This window comes from Hemiscyllium ocellatum, unplaced genomic scaffold (genome assembly GCF_020745735.1).
Source record: "Hemiscyllium ocellatum isolate sHemOce1 unplaced genomic scaffold, sHemOce1.pat.X.cur. scaffold_898_pat_ctg1, whole genome shotgun sequence".
Taxonomy (NCBI): Eukaryota; Metazoa; Chordata; class Chondrichthyes; order Orectolobiformes; family Hemiscylliidae; genus Hemiscyllium; species Hemiscyllium ocellatum.
The window spans coordinates 54,993-73,433 of record NW_026869293.1 but is presented as its reverse complement, the minus strand read 5'-3'; the positions used below and the strand labels follow the sequence as shown (position 1 = coordinate 73,433).

Sequence of the window (18,441 nt, the reverse complement as noted above, 5' to 3'; positions counted from 1 at the left end):
AGGACAAAAGAAAAAAAAACTAAGACAACACAAATGACTAAACAAAATCACATCCCAAACATTACAAAAATCCGATAAAATTCCCTTCCCCATCAAATTAGTAGGTTCAACTTAATTATTTTCTCTCAGTTCAGGTCTGTCGAGCTGCGAGTTCTTTTACATCTCCCACTTACATGACTGAGAGCTTAGACTTTCTCAGCTTTGAATAATGGATATGTCCTCAACTGTTCTGAATAATCCCCTTTGTCCAGGAGAGGCCACACTTCCATCTGACTTCAGTCAGATTCCCGTTAAAGTGCCCAAAAGCTTCCCAAGCTCTTGGCTTTTCTATGTTGAAATCAATCCATGGTTATTCTAAACACAGAAGCAAGGTAATGCCTTTCAATGTTTTCTTTTTCCTATTGTTTCACCCCAAATAAATATAAACAAACTTCCATGGACACTACATGAGGCACGTACAGGTTTAAAGTCATGACTTAATTAATTATCTAAGCTTTCACAAGAATAGGCAAAGACCCAAATGCAATTACTTTAAACTCCAAAGTTTAAAACAAATGATATTGTGATGGAGATCACACATCTTCCATTACAGTATCAATTGAAAAGTAGATCCCACCCTGTGATATCATTTTAAAGCCATTATAAATATAAGAACAGTGGGAGTCCATTTTTGAGGCGGCCCCTCCATTCGTGTAAAATCACAGCTAATCTTTCATCCAACCAGTAGTTGCCTATACCCTTTCTCCTCAGGGGTGTAGGTTTGCTCGCTGAGCTGGAAGGTTCGTTTTCAGACGTTTCATCATCATACTCGATAATATCTTCAGTGAGCCTCCAGATGAAGCACTGTGGTGTAGCCCACTTTCTACTTATATGTTTGGATTTCCGTGGGTAGGTGATGTCATTTCCTATGGTGATGACATTTCCTGTTCTTTTTCTCGAGGGTGGTAAATGGGATCTAAGTCGATTTTGTGTTTGTTGATAGAGTTTTGGTTGGAAGGAAGTCTCATTCATGTCTTGTTTGACTTGTCCTAGGACGGATGTGTTGTCCCAGTCGAAGAGGCATCATTCCTCATCTGTATATAAGGATACTAGTGAGAGTGGGTCACGTCTTTTTGTGGCTAGTTCATGTATCCTGGTAGCGAGTTGTCTGCCTGTTTGTCCAATGTAGTGTTTGCTACAGTTCTTGCAAGGTATTTTGTAAATGACATTATTTTTGTTTGTTGTCTGCATCATGTGTTTCAAGTTCATGAGCCGCTGTTTCAGTGTGTTGGTGGGTTTGTGGGCTTCCATGATGCCAAGGGGTTTGAGTAGGGAACTAGATGTTACCTAGTATGGTGATGAAACATCTGAAAACGAACCTTCCAGCTCAGAGAACAAACAGAACCTCAAACTGAGCTACAAATCTTCTCAAACTCACCTTTATCCCCATCCCAGGGCAAAATCTCTGCTTCAAGTTTCTTTAGCCATGGTTAGGGTTGGGGGAATGTTGGTGAGGGGACGGAGGAGAAGCAGCCTCTTGAAATGGTGCATCGTCCATATGACAACACCCCAAACCATTTCTACTCATCGGCCTGGATGATAGGCGTGAATGGGAGCACCCACCACAAGAACAGACGGCGAGACTGGGAGTGGCTCTCCTTCACGGAGTTGAACAAGTTGAAGTCCATGTCATCCAACAACCAGCTCAGCATGCGGATGGTCACCAGGGCTGGGAGCTGAGAGACACACTGCACAAAGGCCTTGAACGTGTCTGCCTGGGACTTCAGTCGGTTCCCCTACAGATGGGAAATATTCAGATCCCTCAGCTGGCACACGTCATCCAGGGTCAGGAAGAAATCCCCCCAGCCCAGGTCGCTGAGCTCTTCATTCATTCTCAGATCGAGAACATTCGGTTTCCAAAGTTGACCGCTTCTGGCTGCTTTGGCTGTGGGGTAGGACAGTTTGGGAAGAAAACTAGCTGGTAAGAGATGAGGGCCCAGACTGAAAAGATGACAGACTCCCCTCCCTAAAGGACAATTTGAGCGCAAATGGGTTTTTACACAATTTGATGGCTGTTTCTCAGTCACCATCACAGAGTCAAGCTTTCAATCCCAGACTTACAAATACAGCTTTGATTCCAATAACTGCCTCACCAGGATTGGAATCCTCAGATTTAGCCTGCATGCTGGATTTGGAGTAGTTGCCTCCTCCAGCCCCGATAACCCTCCCTATCTCCGTAACCTCCTATGTTCCCCTACAGCCCTCCCTAGCTCTATAACCTCCTCCATCCCCTACATCCTTCCCTGTCTGTTACCTCCTCCTGTCCCTATACCTCTCCCTACCCTTGTTACCTCCTCCAGACCTTACAAACCCCCTCATCCCTGTAAACCTGCTCTGTCCCCTATATACCTCCTTATCTCTGGAGACTCCTCCAGCCACGTATCTCACCCTATCTCTGCCACCTCCTCTAGCGCCAAAACCCTCCCTATCTCTGAAACCTCATCCAGCCCCTACAATCCTTTGTACACCTAAGGATTCCTGCATTTTACTGACTCTCTAGAAAATCAAACCAGGAATTCCAGAGTAATGTTTCCAATTAGGGGGTAAAGGAAAATAGAATTTGGTCCAACATGTAACAGGCAAAACAAGAGATATAAATGCATGTTCTTTCTTAATTCAGCACGGGGCATGTGCATCGCTGGGTGGGCCCATCTTTGTCCTGTGGGAGGAAACCCACACAGGCACGGGGCGATCACGCAAACTCCACACAGTTGCCTGGGGGGTGATCGGACCTGGGTCCCTGGTGTTACGAGACAGGAGTACTAACCACTGTGCCACCTTTGGCCTAGATAGAGCAAGACTTGTTCCCAACACTACAATATGGAACCAGGGCTGACACTGAGGAAGGGGTGTGGGGGATTCCTCCCAGTGCAGTGTTGAATTAAGGGCCCTCTTGAGTAGGTTAGCAACATAGGGCAGTCCAAAAGGCAAGTCTCATGGCCCAGCCAGCCTTGCCACCAACACTGGCACCCGACCAACGGGCAGCAAACATCGTCCTTGCCAACCATCTGCGTGCGGCAGGAGTAACCTTGGCAAAGGATGATTGAGGTCATGGTCACTCTCACGTGCCCCTGGCAGTTCTTGTCAGATCAAAGGGGAAGAGCTGGCGGTTGTGTGGGCTTTGGTGGGGGCTGGGAGAGCACGTGGGTGCTGTCAGCATCCAGCAGCCAACAAGCCCCTGAAAGATGCTGTCCCCTTCTGGGGGCAAAGGGGCAGATCCACTTTACCAGCATGGTGGGTGATGGTCACTGAAGCCGTTCCTGACTCACAACTCTGCCATCCTCCTTGTCTCTAGCCGGTAGGTACAGGCATCTGGAATTCAAAATCAGAATCGGTGTGAGCTGGAATCTCTTGTATTCCGCAATGACTTGAGAGGGAGAATGGGAAAAAAGCCGTCCTTTGTATAGAGCCCCCTGTGGATCAGAATCTCAGTCCTTGGGTACATTGGATTACCCATCCTGCACTGGTGTCTGAGGAAGAGAATTCCAAACAGTAACAGGTTTGGATGGATATGGCTGAAAGTGTGTTGCTGGAAAAGCGCAGCAGGTCAGGCAGCATCCAAAGAACAGGAGATTCGACATTTCGGGCACAAGCCCTTCATCAGGAATGAGGAAAGTGTGTCAAGCAGGCTAAGATAAAAGGTAGGGAGGAGGGACTTGGGGGAGGGGCGATGGAGACGTGATAGGTGGAAGGAGGTCAAGGTGAGGGTGATAGGCCGGAGTGGGGTGGGGGCGGAGAGGTCAGGAAGAAGATTGCAGGTTAGGAGGGCGGTGCTGAGTTCGAGGGAACCGACTGAGACAAGGTGGGAGGAGGGGAAATGAGGAAACTGGAGAAATCTGAGTTCATCCCTTGTGGTTGGAGGGTTCCCAGGCGGAAGATGAGGCGCTATTCCTCCAACCGTCGTGTTGTTATGGTCTGGCGATGGAGGAGTCCAAGGACCTGCATGTCCTCAGTGGAGTGGGAAGGAGAGTTAAAGTGTTGAGCCACGGGGTGGTTGGGTTGGTTGGTCCGGGCGTCCCAGCGGTGTTCCCTGAAGCGTTCCGCAAGTAGGTGGCCCGTCTCCCCAATATAGAGGAGGCCACATCGGGTGCAGCGGATGCAATAGATGATGTGTGTGGAGGTACAGGTGAATTTGTGGCGGATATGGAAGGATCCGTTGGGGCCTTGGAGAGAAGAAAGGGAGGAGGTGTGGGCGCAAGTTTTGCATTTCCTGCGGTTGCAGGGGAAGGTGCCGGGAGTGGAGGTTGGATTGGTGGGGGGTGCGGACCTGACGAGGGAGTCACGAAGGGAGTGGTCTTTGCGGAACGCTGATAGGGGAGGGGAGGGAAATATATCCCTGGTGGTGGGGTCCATTTGGAGATGGCAGAAATGACGGTGGATGATACGCTGTATACGGAGGTTGGTGGGTGGTAGGTGAGAACCAGTGTGGTTCTGTCTTGGTGGTGGTTGGAGGGACGGGGCTCAAGGGCAGAGGAGCGGGAAGTGGAGGAGATGCGGTGGAGGGCATCGTTGATCACGTCTGGGGGGAATCTTCGGTCCTTCAAGAAGGAGGCCATCTGGGCTGTACGGTATTGGAACTGATCCTCCTGGGTGCAGATGCGGCGGAGACGAAAAATTGGGAGTATGGGATGGCGTTTTTACATGGGGCAGGGTGGGAGGAGGTGTAGTCCAGGTAGCTGTGGAAGTCAGTCGGTTTATAGCAGATGTCTGTGTTGAGTCGGTAGCCTGAGATAGAAATGGAAAGGTCTAGGAAGGGGAGGGAGGAGTCTGAGACAGTCCAGGTGAATTTGAGGTCGGGATGGAAGGTGTTGGTAAAGTTGATGAACTGTTCAACCTCCTCGTGGGAGCACGAGGCAGCGCCGATCCAGTCATCGATGTAGCGGAGGAAAAGGTGTGGGGTGGTGCCAGTGTAGTTGTGGAAGATGGACTGTTCCACATATCCTAAGAAGAGACAGGCATAGCTGGGGCCCATGCGGGTACCCATGGTAACTCCTTTAGTTTGGAGGAAGTGGGAGTTTGCAGTTCCTGACTGAACTGGTCCTCACCCTGAATAACTTCTTTCCAATCCTTCTGAACTGATCCTGCCCGGACTGGGACTTCCTGTATGCAGGGCGGCAGAAGTCTGCGCGGTAAGCGTCAGGATGGCAGAGCGGTCTAAGTCGCTATGTTCACATCGCAGTCTCTACTAGAGACGTGCGTTCGAATCCCACTCCTGACATTCTCGTTTTTGCTTGAAACATCATTAATGCCGGGTGTGCGATTGTGTCGGAAAATCGACACGATCCCTCTTCCAACCAGGGACGATTTACCAAAAAAAACACTTTCTCGCTTGTGTCTGTGAGTGAGTGTGACAACGTGCAGCCTCCCTGAGCACGGCCCAAACCTTCCCCCACTGTCGTCGGGAAAGGCGGCAGCAGCAGCGCTCGGTCATGGAGCTCTCAGCAAAACCAGCGGCTGCAGAGAGAGTTTGTGCCTCACTGTAATCCGTCAGACCGCAGAGAGAAAGGAGCCTGGATGTTCACTCGGAGCAGTTGCAGAGGCAGAGTGGAAGTGCATGTTGTGAAGAGTGAGAGGTGGGGGACATACGAAGACAGACAGATATCGAGATGGAGGGGAGACGCAGGGAGTCAGAGAGAGTGAGATGGAGATACAGAGCCAGAGATTCTCGGTGTATGAGTTTGCACACAGCCAATCTCCCGGAACTGAGATTATATCTACACCGTTTTCTGTTTCCAATGTAAAAGTGCCTACTGCTGCTGGAAATCAGAAATTAAAAACAACAGAACTTACAATCCACAGCTTGGATTGGACACAACTCATCCAGGCCCCTCCTCATCCTGAGGGAGACCCAGAGATACAGAGAGGGAGAGGGAGAGATGAATCGGAAATTGAAACCAACAATATCTACAACCCATTGCTTGGATTGAACTAAACTCATCCAAGGATCCTCCTCCTGCTGCTGCTGCTGTCGGGCAACCTGCCCCCACCTCCCTCTCACACAATCACCGCAAACACTCACAACCTGCAGCATCCACACAGATCTCTCGGCACCGTCCCAACAGTGAAACACACACAGAGAGACACACATACACACACAGGCAGAGAAAGAGAGATATGGAGGCTGAAATCGAGACAGAGAGGGAAACACAGGGGGACAGACATACAGACAGGAAGCTACAGAAACAGGGAGAAATACAGAGACATAGAGAGACTTCGGGTGGATGAGTTTGCACACAGCTTCTGTCTTGGAACTGAAGCTGTCTTTATTCACAGTGAATCGTAAAACGGGCCCAAGGTGCCCAGGGGAATGGGCATCCCCTGCCGCCCAGGGTTGTTTCCATAGTGTAGTGGTTATCACGTTCGCCTTACCCGCGAAAGGTCCCCAGTTCGATCCTGGGTGGGAACATTATGCCTACCTTTCCTGTCAGGATCAGATTGGGTGGTCGAATACAAGGAGTGGTGTGGGATAAGATAGCCCAGAGCTCCCTCTCCACTCCACTCTGTTCTCTTCGCACTTTCAGCCCACTTCCTCAGCCCAGGGAATCTTCTTTCTCTGTCTCTCTCTCTCACACACACAGGGGAAGAGAGACAGGTACACATAAACAGAAAGAGAGGGAGATAACGGAGTCAAGAGTATAGACATAGACAATAGGTACAGGAGCAGGCCATTCTCCCCTTCGAGCCTGCATCACCATTCAATATGATCCTGGGTGATCATCTTTCATCAGTATCCTGTTCCTGCCTTATTTCGATAACCCTTGATTCCACTATCCTTGAGAGCTCTATCCAATTCTTTGTGCGTGAGTGAGTGTGAATGTGTGCTGCCCACACCCTCCCCCAGTGTCCATGGCAAAGGCAGTAGTGGGCAGCACGGTGGCACAGTGGTTAGCACAGTAAACCCGGATTCAATTCCCGACTCAGGCGACTGACTGTGTGGAGTTTGCACATTCTCCCCGTGTCTGCGTGGGTTTGGGGTGGACAAAGTTAAAAATCGCACAACACCAAGTTATAGTCCAACAGCTTTCTTTGAAGCACTGTTCCTTCACAGGTCGCTTCGCTGAAGGAGCAGTGCTCCGACAGCTAGTGCTTCCAAATCAACCTGTTGGCGTTGTGTAATTTTTAACTCCCCACCCCGTGCCGTTGATCAATAGCTGCAGCAGGGCTGGCATTGAATGGCTGGATGGCAGGATAGTAAGTAAGAAACAGAGTGAGGTGTGAGAGTTTGGGCCAGTTCCCTGGGGAGCAGGGAAATAAGTCCCAGCCTTTCCTTACAAATGAAACTCTTCATTCTCGGCAACATCCTGGTATATCTCTTCTGAACCCTCCCCAGCTTAATTCGTATCCTTCCTATAATAATGCGACCAGAACTGGAGACAGTACTCCAGAAGAGCACTCACCCAAATCCTATGCAACCTCAATATCAAATTCCAACTCATACAATGAAAGCAATGAAGGACTGAGCAATACGTGCAAAACATATTGTTAACCATTCTGTTTATATGTGACAAAAACTTGGAAGGAATATGTGCCTGAACCCCTAGGTCGCTCCATTCTACAACACTACTCAAGGTCTTACTTTTAATTGGATAAACCCTCCCCTTCTTTGTTGTAGTTGAGAGTGGTGCTGGATAAGCACGGCACATCAGGTAGCATCCAGGGAGGAGGACAACTGACCTTTCGGGCATAAGTCCTTCATCACCTCTGATTTCTAGCATCTGCAGTTCTCACTTTCTCCTTGTTTGTTGTACTAAAATGCTTGATAGGTCATATCTTGTTTCTTTTTTAATTTAACGTGGCAGTCTTTCATTGAAACGTATGTCTCAATAAGCTGCAGATTTGTGTTTTATGGTAAAGGTTTATTAACAAAATAAACCAGGACAAAAGAAAAAAAACTAAGACAACACAAATGACTAAACAAAATCACATCCCAAACATTACAAAAATCCGATAAAATTCCCTTCCCCATCAAATTAGTAGGTTCAACTTAATTATTTTCTCTCAGTTCAGGTCTGTCGAGCTGCGAGTTCTTTTACATCTCCCACTTACATGACTGAGAGCTTAGACTTTCTCAGCTTTGAATAATGGATATGTCCTCAACTGTTCTGAATAATCCCCTTTGTCCAGGAGAGGCCACACTTCCATCTGACTTCAGTCAGATTCCCGTTAAAGTGCCCAAAAGCTTCCCAAGCTCTTGGCTTTTCTATGTTGAAATCAATCCATGATTATTCTAAACACAGAAGCAAGGTAATGCCTTTCAATGTTTTCTTTTTCCTATTGTTTCACCCCAAATAAATATAAACAAACTTCCATGGACACTACATGAGGCACGTACAGGTTTAAAGTCATGACTTAATTAATTATCTAAGCTTTCACAAGAATAGACAAAAACCCAAATGCAATTACTTTAAACTCCAAAGTTTAAAACAAATGATATTGTGATGGAGATCACACATCTTCCATTACAGTATCAATTGAAAAGTAGATCCCACCCTGTGATATCATTTTAAAGCCATTATAAATATAAGAACAGTGGGAGTGCATTTTTGAGGCGGCCCCTCCATTCGTGTAAAATCATAGCTAATCTTTCATTCAACCAGTAGTTGCCTATACCCTTTCTCCTCAGGGGTGTAGGTTTGCTCGCTGAGCTGGAAGGTTCGTTTTCAGACGTTTCATCATCATACTTGATAATATCTTCAGTGAGCCTCCAGATGAAGCACTGTGGTGTAGCCCACTTTCTACTGATATGTTTGGATTTCCGTGGGTAGGTGATGTCATTTCCTGTGGTGATGACATTTCTTGTTCTTTTTCTCGAGGGTGGTAAATGGGATCTAAGTCGATTTTGTGTTTGTTGATAGAGTTCTGGTTGGAAAGAAGTCTCATGCATGTCTCTGTTTGACTTGTCCTAGGACGGATGTGTTGTCCCAGTCGAAGAGGCATCATTCCTCATCTGTATATAAGGATACTAGTGAGAGTGGGTCACGTCTTTTTGTGGCTAGTTGATGTTCATGTATCCTGGTAGCTAGTTTTCTGCCTGTCTGTCCAATGTAGTGTTTGCTACAGTTCTTGCAAGGTATTTTGTAAATGACATTATTTTTGTTTGTTGTCTGCATCATGTGTTTCAAGTTCATGAGTTGCTGTTTCAGTGTGTTAGTGGGTTTGTGGGCTTCCATGATACCAAGGGGTTTGAGTAGGGAACTAGATGTTACCTAGTATGGTGATGAAACATCTGAAAACGAAACTTCCAGCTCAGAGAACAACCAGAACTACAACCTGAGCTACAAATCTTCTCAAACTCACCTTTATCCGCATCCCAGGGCAAAATCTCTGCTTCAAGTTTCTTTAGCCGTGGTTAGGGTTGGGGGAATGTTGGTGAGGGGACGGAGGGGAAGCAGCCTCTTGAAATGGTGCATCGTCCATATGACAACACCCCAAACCATTTCTACTCATCGGCCTGGATGATAGGCGTGAATGGGAGCACCCACCACAAGAACAGGCGGCGAGACTGGGAGTGGCTCTCCTTCACGGAGTTGAACAAGTTGAAGTCCATGTCATCCAACATCCAGCTCAGCATGCGGATGGTCACCAGGGCTGGGAGCTGAGAGACACACTGCACAAAGGCCTTGAACGTGTCTGCCTGGGACTTCAGTTGGTTCCCCTACAGACGGGAAATATTCAGATCCCTCAGCTGGCACACGTCATCCAGGGTCAGGAAGAAATCCCCCCAGCCCAGGTCGCTGAGCTCCTCATTCATTCTCAGATCGAGAACATTCGGTTTCCAAAGTTGACCGCTTCTGGCTGCTTTGGCTGTGGGGTAGGACAGTTTGGGAAGAAAATTAGCTGGTAAGAGATGAGGGCCCAGACTGAAAAGATGACAGACTCCCCTCCCTAAAGGACAATTTGAGCGCAAATGGGTTTTTACACAATTTGATGGCTGTTTCTCAGTCACCATCACAGAGTCAAGCTTTCAATCCCAGATTTACAAATACAGCTTTGATTCCAATAACTGCCTCACCAGGATTGGAACCCTCAGATTTAGCCTGCATGCTGGATTTGGAGTAGTTGCCTCCTCCAGCCCCGATAACCCTCCCTATCTTCGTAACTTCCTATGTTCCCCTACAGCCCTCCCTAGCTCTATAACCTCCTCCATCCCCTACATCCCTCCCTGTCTGTTACCTCCTCCTGTCCCTATACCTCTCCCTACCCTTGTTACCTCCTCCAGACCTTACAAACACCCTCATCCCTGTAAACCTGCTCTGTCCCCTATATACCTCCTTATCGCTGGAGACTCCTCCAGCCTCGTATCTCTCCCTATCTCTGCCACCTCCTCTAGCGCCAAAACCCTCCCTATCTCTGAAACCTCATCCAGCCCCTACAATCCTTTGTACACCTTAGGATTCCTGCATTTTACTGACTCTCTAGAAAATCAAACCAGGAATTCCAGAGTAATGTTTCCAGTTAGGGGGTGAAGGAAAATAGAATTTGCTCCAACATGTAACAGGCAAAGCAGGTGATATAAATGCATGTTCTTTCTTAATTCAGCACGGGGCATGGGCATCGCTGGGTGGGCCCATCTTTGTCCTGTGGGAGGAAACCCATACAGGCACGGGGCGATCACGCATACTCCACACAGTTGCCTGGGGTGGGGGGATCGGTGTTACGAGACAAGAGTACTAACCACTGTGCCACCTTTGGCCTAGATAGTGCAAGACCTGTTCCCAACACTACAATATGGAACCAGGGCTGACACTGTCTGAGGAAGGGGTTTGGGGGATTCCTCCCAGTGCAGTGTTGAATTAAGGGCCCTCTTGAGTAGGTTAGCAATATAGGGAACTCCAAAAGGCCAGTATCATGGCCCAGCCAGCCTCGCCACCAACACTGGCACCCGACCAACGGGCAACAAACATCGTCCTTGCCAACCATCTGCGTGCGGCAGGAGTAACCTTGGCAAAGGATGATTGAGGTCATGGTCACTCTCACGTGCCCCTGGCAGTTCTTGTCAGATCAAAGGGGAAGAGCTGGCGGTTGTGTGGGCTTTGGTGGGGGCTGGGAGAGCACGTGGGTGCTGTCAGCATCCAGATGCCAACAAGCCCCTGAAAGATGCTGTCCCCTTCTGGGGGCAAAGGGGCAGATCCACTTTACCAGCATGGTGGGTGATGGTCACTGAAGCCGTTCCTGACTCACAACTCTGCCATCCACCTTGTCTCTCGCCAATAGGTACAGGCATCTGGAATTCAAAATCAGAATTGGTGTGAGCTGGAATCTCTTGTATTCCTCAACGACTTGAGAGGGAGAACGGGAAAAAAGCTGTCCTTTGTATAGAACTCCCTGTGGATCAGAATGTCAGGCCTTGGGTACATTGGATTACCCATCCTGCACTGGTGTCCGAGGAAGAGAATTCCAAACAGTAACAGGTTTGGATGGATATGGCTGAAAGTGTGTTGCTGGAAAAGCGCAGCAGGTCAGGCAGCATCCAAGGAGCGGGAGAGTCGATGTTTCGGGCATGAGCCCTTCTTCATTCCTGAAGCTGGTGATAGGACTCTGTGAGAATCACAGAGTTGTTTCCACAGGGGAATGGATGGACAAGTGTAACTCTGTATATCTTAGTGAGCGGTTTATGGAACCTACAGAGAGTTGGAAAGTTGTTACTCTGAGTTGGCCTAAGTTCTCCTATGTCTTGTGATCTTTATCTGAAACTTATCAAACATGATTGAGTGGCGGAGTAGACTTGGATGGGCTGAATGACCTAAATTCTGCTCCGATGTTTCATGGTCTTTAGAGATGAAGTGAAAACAGAGTGAGAGCAGATTCAGAGCAGGAACATTCAACACCCAAATCGAGGAGAAGTGATGTCTTTGTGGTATTCACACTGGATTGTTACTCCAAAGACCCAGATGATATTTGGGTGGGTGGGTGGGCAGGTGGAGTTGGGGTGTGTGGAATGCAGGCTCAAATCCTCCCACAGCAGATAGAACCCTCCTTCCCACCCCACCCCCAATGATAATAAGAATTGAGAGTCCCCTTCATCCTCACATTCCTTCACACCAACCTCCAAAACCATCCAACATTACCATTAGCTGGAAAGAGACTCCATCACCAAAAGAGAAACTCCATTCCCCACCCTTTTTCACTATCCACAGGGATCGTTTCACTCTGCCACTCCCTCATCGACTCTGCACTCCCCACTGACCTCTCCACTTACACCCAGGACCACTCCCTTGCCACCTGCCCCCACTCCTCCCCTCTTCCTGAAGCTTCAGATCTGATAGAGATTCACCTGCACGTCATCCAACCCGATCCATTGCTCCTGATGTGGTCTCTGTATCGGGGGGAGACCAAACGCAGACTCGCTGAGCATCTGCGCTCCGTCTGTGCCAACCAACCTGACCTTCTGGTTGCCATCTGCTTTAATTCCCTCTCCTCTCCCTCTCCAGTGCCATGTCCATCCCACGATCTGCTGAGCGAGTACTCAAAAAGCGTGACGCTGGAAAAGGCACAGCCGGTCAGGCAGCGTCAGAGGAGCAGGGGAACCACCGTTTCGGGCATAAGCTCAGTGACCTCAGTATTGACTTCAGCAGCTTCAGAATTCCCCCATCCTCCCTCTGCAGCCTAATTCCATGTCTAGCCTTCCCCCTTCTCCTTGCCTCCCTGCCCTGACCTAATGTCAGCTGTTCATCCTTCTCACTGCTTCTGCCTACCATCATCCCACCACCTTACCCCGAGGCCAAATCCCCTCCTTCTATAGGCTACTGGGCTCCCCTCACCCCTTCTAGCCCTGACAAAGGCTTTCGGACCATTGACCTTCCTGTTGACCGAAACATTGATTTTTCCTGTTCCTTGGATGCTGTCTTCCAAGCTCTTCCAGCCTCACATCTCCTGACTCTGATTTCCAGCCCCTGCACCCCTTCCTGTCAACCTGGACGAGAGTGGTCAATGGTTCTCGACTTGAGCCAAAAAGTAGTTGGGTGGGTGGGCCGAATGGCCATCTCTACAGTTGCCCCCTTCCACACCCCTACCCAACCCCACATTCACTCTCGCGCATCAGGGAGAGAGATGGATGAGATTACCTTAATGTCAAACCCAACCAATGTGCTGATCCCTTGCCTCAGTGGGGTCCCAGATCGGTTCACTCTCTGTCGGTGCATGGTCTTTCAGCTTCTCAGTCAGTTGCTCCAGTCCTTCTGCTCAAAGGGGTGATCTCTCCCTGCAGTCGACCTCCCAGAGCCAGCTCTGAATATTGACGGGCAGTGTGTTTTGGCTTTCTCCGAGTGACCAGGACCGGCTCTTGCTTCACCAGAGTTCAGGTGATTTCTGTCACTTACCGTCCGACCGGCCCACTGCTTGTGGCACAACTTCCTGTATGAATTGCGGAACACACACACACAGATCAACAATGTGTCTGTGTGCGGAGACTGTGTGTGTGTGTGTGTGTGTGTGTGTGTGTGTGAGAGAGAGGGAAACAGACAGGAAAGGAGGAGAGACAGACTGACGGGAATGGGGAGAGAGGAGGGGAGGGAAGTGGGTAGGGAGAGTGGGAGAGAGGGGAAGGGGAGGGGAAAGGGGATGAGGATTTGGGTGTGAGGGAGAATGGGGAGTGGGAAGGGGAGGGGAGAGGTTAGTGGGTGGAGGGGAGTCGAGGGACGGGTAGGGGGATGGGGGAAAGGGGATGGGAATTCGTGGGTGGGAAGAGGGCAGGGGAGAGAGGGGAGGGGAAAGGGGAGAGGGTTGTGGTTGCAAGGGGGAGCTGAGCTGGGGTATGTGCAGAGGAGAGGGGGTGGGAAGAGAATGGGGTGGGGGTGAGAGGAGAAAGGGAGCGGAGGGGGTGGGAGAGGGGTAGGAATGGAGAGGGTTAGTGTTGGGGGGAGGTGTCGGAGGGGTGAGGGGAGTCGACAGGAGGGGAGGAGAGGGGGAGAGGACAGGGAGAGGAAAGAGGGAGGGGGGAGTTGGAGGGGAGGCGGACGGGGTAGATGGGGACGGAAGGGGGTGAGCAGGGGAGGAAAGGGGTGAGAGGAGGATTGAAGAAGTGGGTGGGGGAGATGGGGAGAGGAGAGGGTGAAAGGGGATGGGAAGCAGAAGATGGGAAGAGGCGGAGGGAAGAGTGGGAAGGGGGAAGAGAGGAGACAGAGGGTGAGGGAGGAATAAGGAACAAAGAAAATTTTCAGCCCAGCAACAGGTCCTTCGGCCCTCCAAGTCAGTGCCGATCGAAATCCAGTGTCGAAACCTATCGTGCAATTCTTAAGGATCTGTATCCCTCTGCTCCTCACCTACTCATGCATCTATCCAGATGCACTTAAATGAATCCACCGTGCCTGTCTCTACTATCTCTGCTGGCAACACGTTCCAGGCACCTACCACCCTCTGTGTAAAGTACTTGCCATATGTTTCCCCCTTAAACCTTTTACCTTTCACCTTTCACCTTGAACGTGTGAACTCTCATTATTGAATCCCTCACTCGGGGAAAAAGCTTGTCTCTATCCACGCTGTCTATACCCTTCATGATTTTGTAAACCTCAATCAGGTCCCCCCTTAATCTCCTGTTTTCTAATGAAAACAAACCTAACCTACTCAAAGTCTCTTCATAGCTCGAACCTTCCATCCCAGGCAACATCCTCGCAAATCTTCTCTGCACCCTCTCCAAAGGGGAAGCGGCGAAGAGGGTGAGGGGGGAAAAGGGGAAGAGGGTGAGGAGGTAAAGGGTGAGGGAGAAGAGGCTGAGAGGTAAGAGGAAGAGGGTAAGGGGAAGCGGGGAAGACGGTGAGGGTGAAGGGGAAGAAGGTGAGGGGAAGAGGGTGAGGAGGAATGGGAAAACAGTGATGGGGAAGGGGGAAGAAGTTGAGGGAGGAAGGGGAAGAGGGTAAGGGGCAAGATAGTAAGGAGGAAGGGAAAGAGGGTGAGGGGTAGAGGGTGTGAGTGAAGGGGAAGAGTGTGAGGAGGAAGGAGGGAAGAAGGTGAGGGGGAATGGGGAAAAAGGTGGTAGAATAGGGTGAGGGGCAAGGGGGAAGAGAGTGAGGGGGAAGTGGGGAAGAGGGATCGGAAGGGGACAAGAGGAGGAAAGAGGAGTGGGGGGGAGGGAAGAGAAGAGACGGGGGATGGAGGGCTATGGGAGGAACTGAAAGGGGAGGCAGAATGGGAAAGGGGGAAGGGGAGAAGAGTGGAGGAGGGGAGTGTGTGAGCGATGGGGAAGAGGGGAGGAGGGAGGGGTTGATAGAAGGGGAGCGTAGGTGGGAAGGGGAGTGCTAGTGAAGAGGCAGAAGAGGAGAGAGGGAAGGGGAGGGAATAGTGTGGATGGGAATGGAAGAGGGTGGAAGGGGCATGGAAGGGGAGGGAAGGAAGGTGGCAGGGAAAGGGGAGGGGAGGGGATATGAGGTTATGGAAAAGGGATGGGGGAGGGAGAAGAGGAGGGGGAAGGGTGGGGAAGGGATGTGGGGAAGGTGAAGGGGAAAGGGAGGGGAAGGGAGATGGCAGGGTGGAGGGGGCAGGGGAAGTGGAGGTGGAAAGGGGTGGGATGGGGAAAGGGGAGGGAAGGAGGAAATGGGAGGGAAGGGAGAAAGGGGAGCGAAGAGGGTGAAGGGGGAGTGATGAGGTGGAGGGTTGAGGGGAGAGCAGAGGGAAGGGGAGTGGTTAGGGGAGGGGGTTGGGGTGGAGGGAATGGTGGGGAAGAGATGGGTATGGAGGGGAGGGGGTACAAAGGGGGAGAGGAGTGGGAAGGGGAGAGGGAAGAGGAAAGGGGAGATGCAGGGTGAGAAAGAGGTGAGGGAGGAGGGAGGGGTTAGGGACAAGGTACAGAGAGGGAGGAGGGGGAGAGAGTAACTGAAGGAGAGAGAGAGAGAGAGAGAGATGAGAAAGCGGTGATTGCTTACATTGACAGGAGGTCATGTGAGTTAAGTGAAATGCCTGGCTCATGCCCAGGGCAGCCATTTTAATAACCTTTTATGACCCAGTTGCGATGACAATCAGATTAAAATAAGCCTTGTCAGCACAGAATATCTTTACAGAAACGCTCTAAAATGATAAAAGGTTTGGGGCAATTCTGGATGTTTCAGGACATATTCATTGCAGACTTCCAGCCTGATTAAGGAAACCTCTTCTGCATTTTAGGGACAGGGTAACACCTTCTGGGCTCGCCAGGCGATGCCCCCATCCCGTGAACCATCACCAACATCATCCATCCCCTTGTAAGGTCAGGATGGAACATCCACAGCTGCCCTCCAGGAGTCAACTCTCTCTGAACACAGTGATCTGACACTGCGGCCCCTGTCTGGGAGCCTGGATACAAATCTCAAGCCTAGTATTCATTTTTCTCTGAATAAAAAAATGATCTCAGTCTGTTACAGCCTGTAAACCTGCCCAAACACAGCCCTCTCTTGTGAAGGCATAGCAACAAACACACCGCACTAACAAACCATAAGTACCTGTTGCAGCTCAACCTGCTGTTTCCATTTGCAAAATGTCTTTCTGTCATTTGATGACACAGCACAAACCTCATGGGTATGGCGGAGAAATGCACTAGTCAAAGCAGCTGGGAGGAAGTGAAACATTCTATCTGCCTGTGATGACTCAAAAAAGGAAAGTATGCTTCTATCACAACTGAAGTCAGGAAGAGTGACACAGCTCCTCCCCTGAGATTAGATCTGTTCACAGTAAGTGAGGGGTGTCCCAGACAGGAAGAGACATGTGAAACCAACCTGACAAAGTGCAATGGTTATCCCTTTCGCCTCACACACAAAAGGTCCCCAGTTTGATCCTTGGTGGGAGCATTTTGCTGCATTTTTATGTCTTTCTCTTCCCTCAGGGATCTGTCTCAAACTCTCACACCTCACTCTGTTTTGTCCTGACTGTTCCATCCAGAACTGGGACAGGGCAAGATGTCAAAGGAGAGAAGCGCTGGGGATGACCCCTCACGGGCAGCTGAGGATTGATTCCTGAGAGCAGGAGATGTGGGGATAGGGTCAGTGAGAGGTCAGGGGAGATTGCAGAGTGGGTCAGAGAGTTGTTGGAAAGAAGGTGCGTGTTTTCAAAATGCATCAGTCACCCAACATGGGCCATGGAGCCACATCCCTGAGATCCAGGCTCCCTCACATTGTCACCAACTGAGCCAGCCAGAGATGATGCTGGGTGCTACCTTGTCAGTTGTTGTAGTGAGCTAGTTCCCTGTGATTTCCTCAGTGATCATTTCTGGGTTTTTAAAATAAAATTTTGCTGACATTGGAAATCTCCAGCTCAGGTCGAGGGTGCTGCCAATGTTGTCATAAAATCAACTCATTGGTCCCGACCCTCCTCCAATGAGGCGTTTGCACATCCCAATAGGAGAAGGGCTCCTTGTAGTCATAGGGGAGTCCTTTCCGCCTGGTTAGTCCATGCTGGCAGAGTGGGGAGGAGAAGAGGGTTTCTTACTGAGGGGGTTGAATACATTGGAATGGACAGCAGCTTGTGGTAAGGTCCTAGGGAGTGTTGCTGAACAAAGAGACCTTGGAGTGCAGGTTCATAGCTCATTGAAAGTGGAGTCGCAGGTAGATAGGATAGTGAAGAAGGCTTTTGGTACCTTTCCTTTATTGGTCAGTGTAATGAGTACAGGAGTTGGGAGGTCATGTTGCAGTTGTACAGGACATTGGTTAGGTCACGTTTTGAATATTGCATGCAATTCTGGTCTCCTTCCTTTCGGAATGATGTTGTGAAACTTGAAAGGGTTCAGAAAAGATTTACACGGATGTTGCCAGGGTTGGAGAATTTGAGCGATAGGGAGAGGCTGAACAGGCTGGGGCTGTTTTCCCTGGAGCGTCGGCGGCTGAGGGGTGACCTTACAGAGGTTTATAAAATCATGAAGACCATGGATAGTATAGATAGACAAAGTTTCTTCCATCGGGTGGGGGAATCCAGAACTAGAGGGCATAGATTTAGGGTGAGAGGGGAAAGATATAAAAGAGACCTGAAGGGCAACTTTTTCACGCTGAGGGTGGTACGTGTATGGAATGAGCTGCCAGAAGACGTGGTGGAGACTAGTACAATTGCAACATTTAAAAGGCACGTGGACAGTTATTAATAGAGAGGGTTTGGATGGATATGGGCAGGGTGATGGCAGGTGGGACTAGGTTGTTTTGGAATATCTGTATGGCATGGCCGAGTTGGACCGAAGGGTCTGTTTCCGTGCTGTACATCTCTATGACTCTATGAGCCAGTGGGAGGTTTGGAAAGGCAGTGCTGAGTCTCTGAGAAACCCCTTTAATTTGTGGAAATGTGACTGTGTCTGTGTGTGTGTGAGACTGTGTGCGAGTGCGTGTGTATGTATGTCTGTGTGTGCGTGCGTGAGTGTGTGACTATGTGTGCGTGTGACTGAGTGTTTGTGTGCATGTGTGTCTGTGTGGGAATGTGCGGGCCCCAGTAGTTTGAGTGCGGATGGGCTCCCTA

General features: G+C 49.8%; 1 non-coding gene across 1 annotated transcript; it reads left to right on the top strand.

Moving 5' to 3' along the window:
• Positions 1 to 6,372: 6,372 nt before the first annotated feature.
• On the top strand, positions 6,373 to 6,445 carry trnav-uac (transfer RNA valine (anticodon UAC)). Its single transcript has one exon. It is a non-coding gene; the product is annotated as a tRNA-Val (tRNA).
• Positions 6,446 to 18,441: the final 11,996 nt, after the last annotated feature.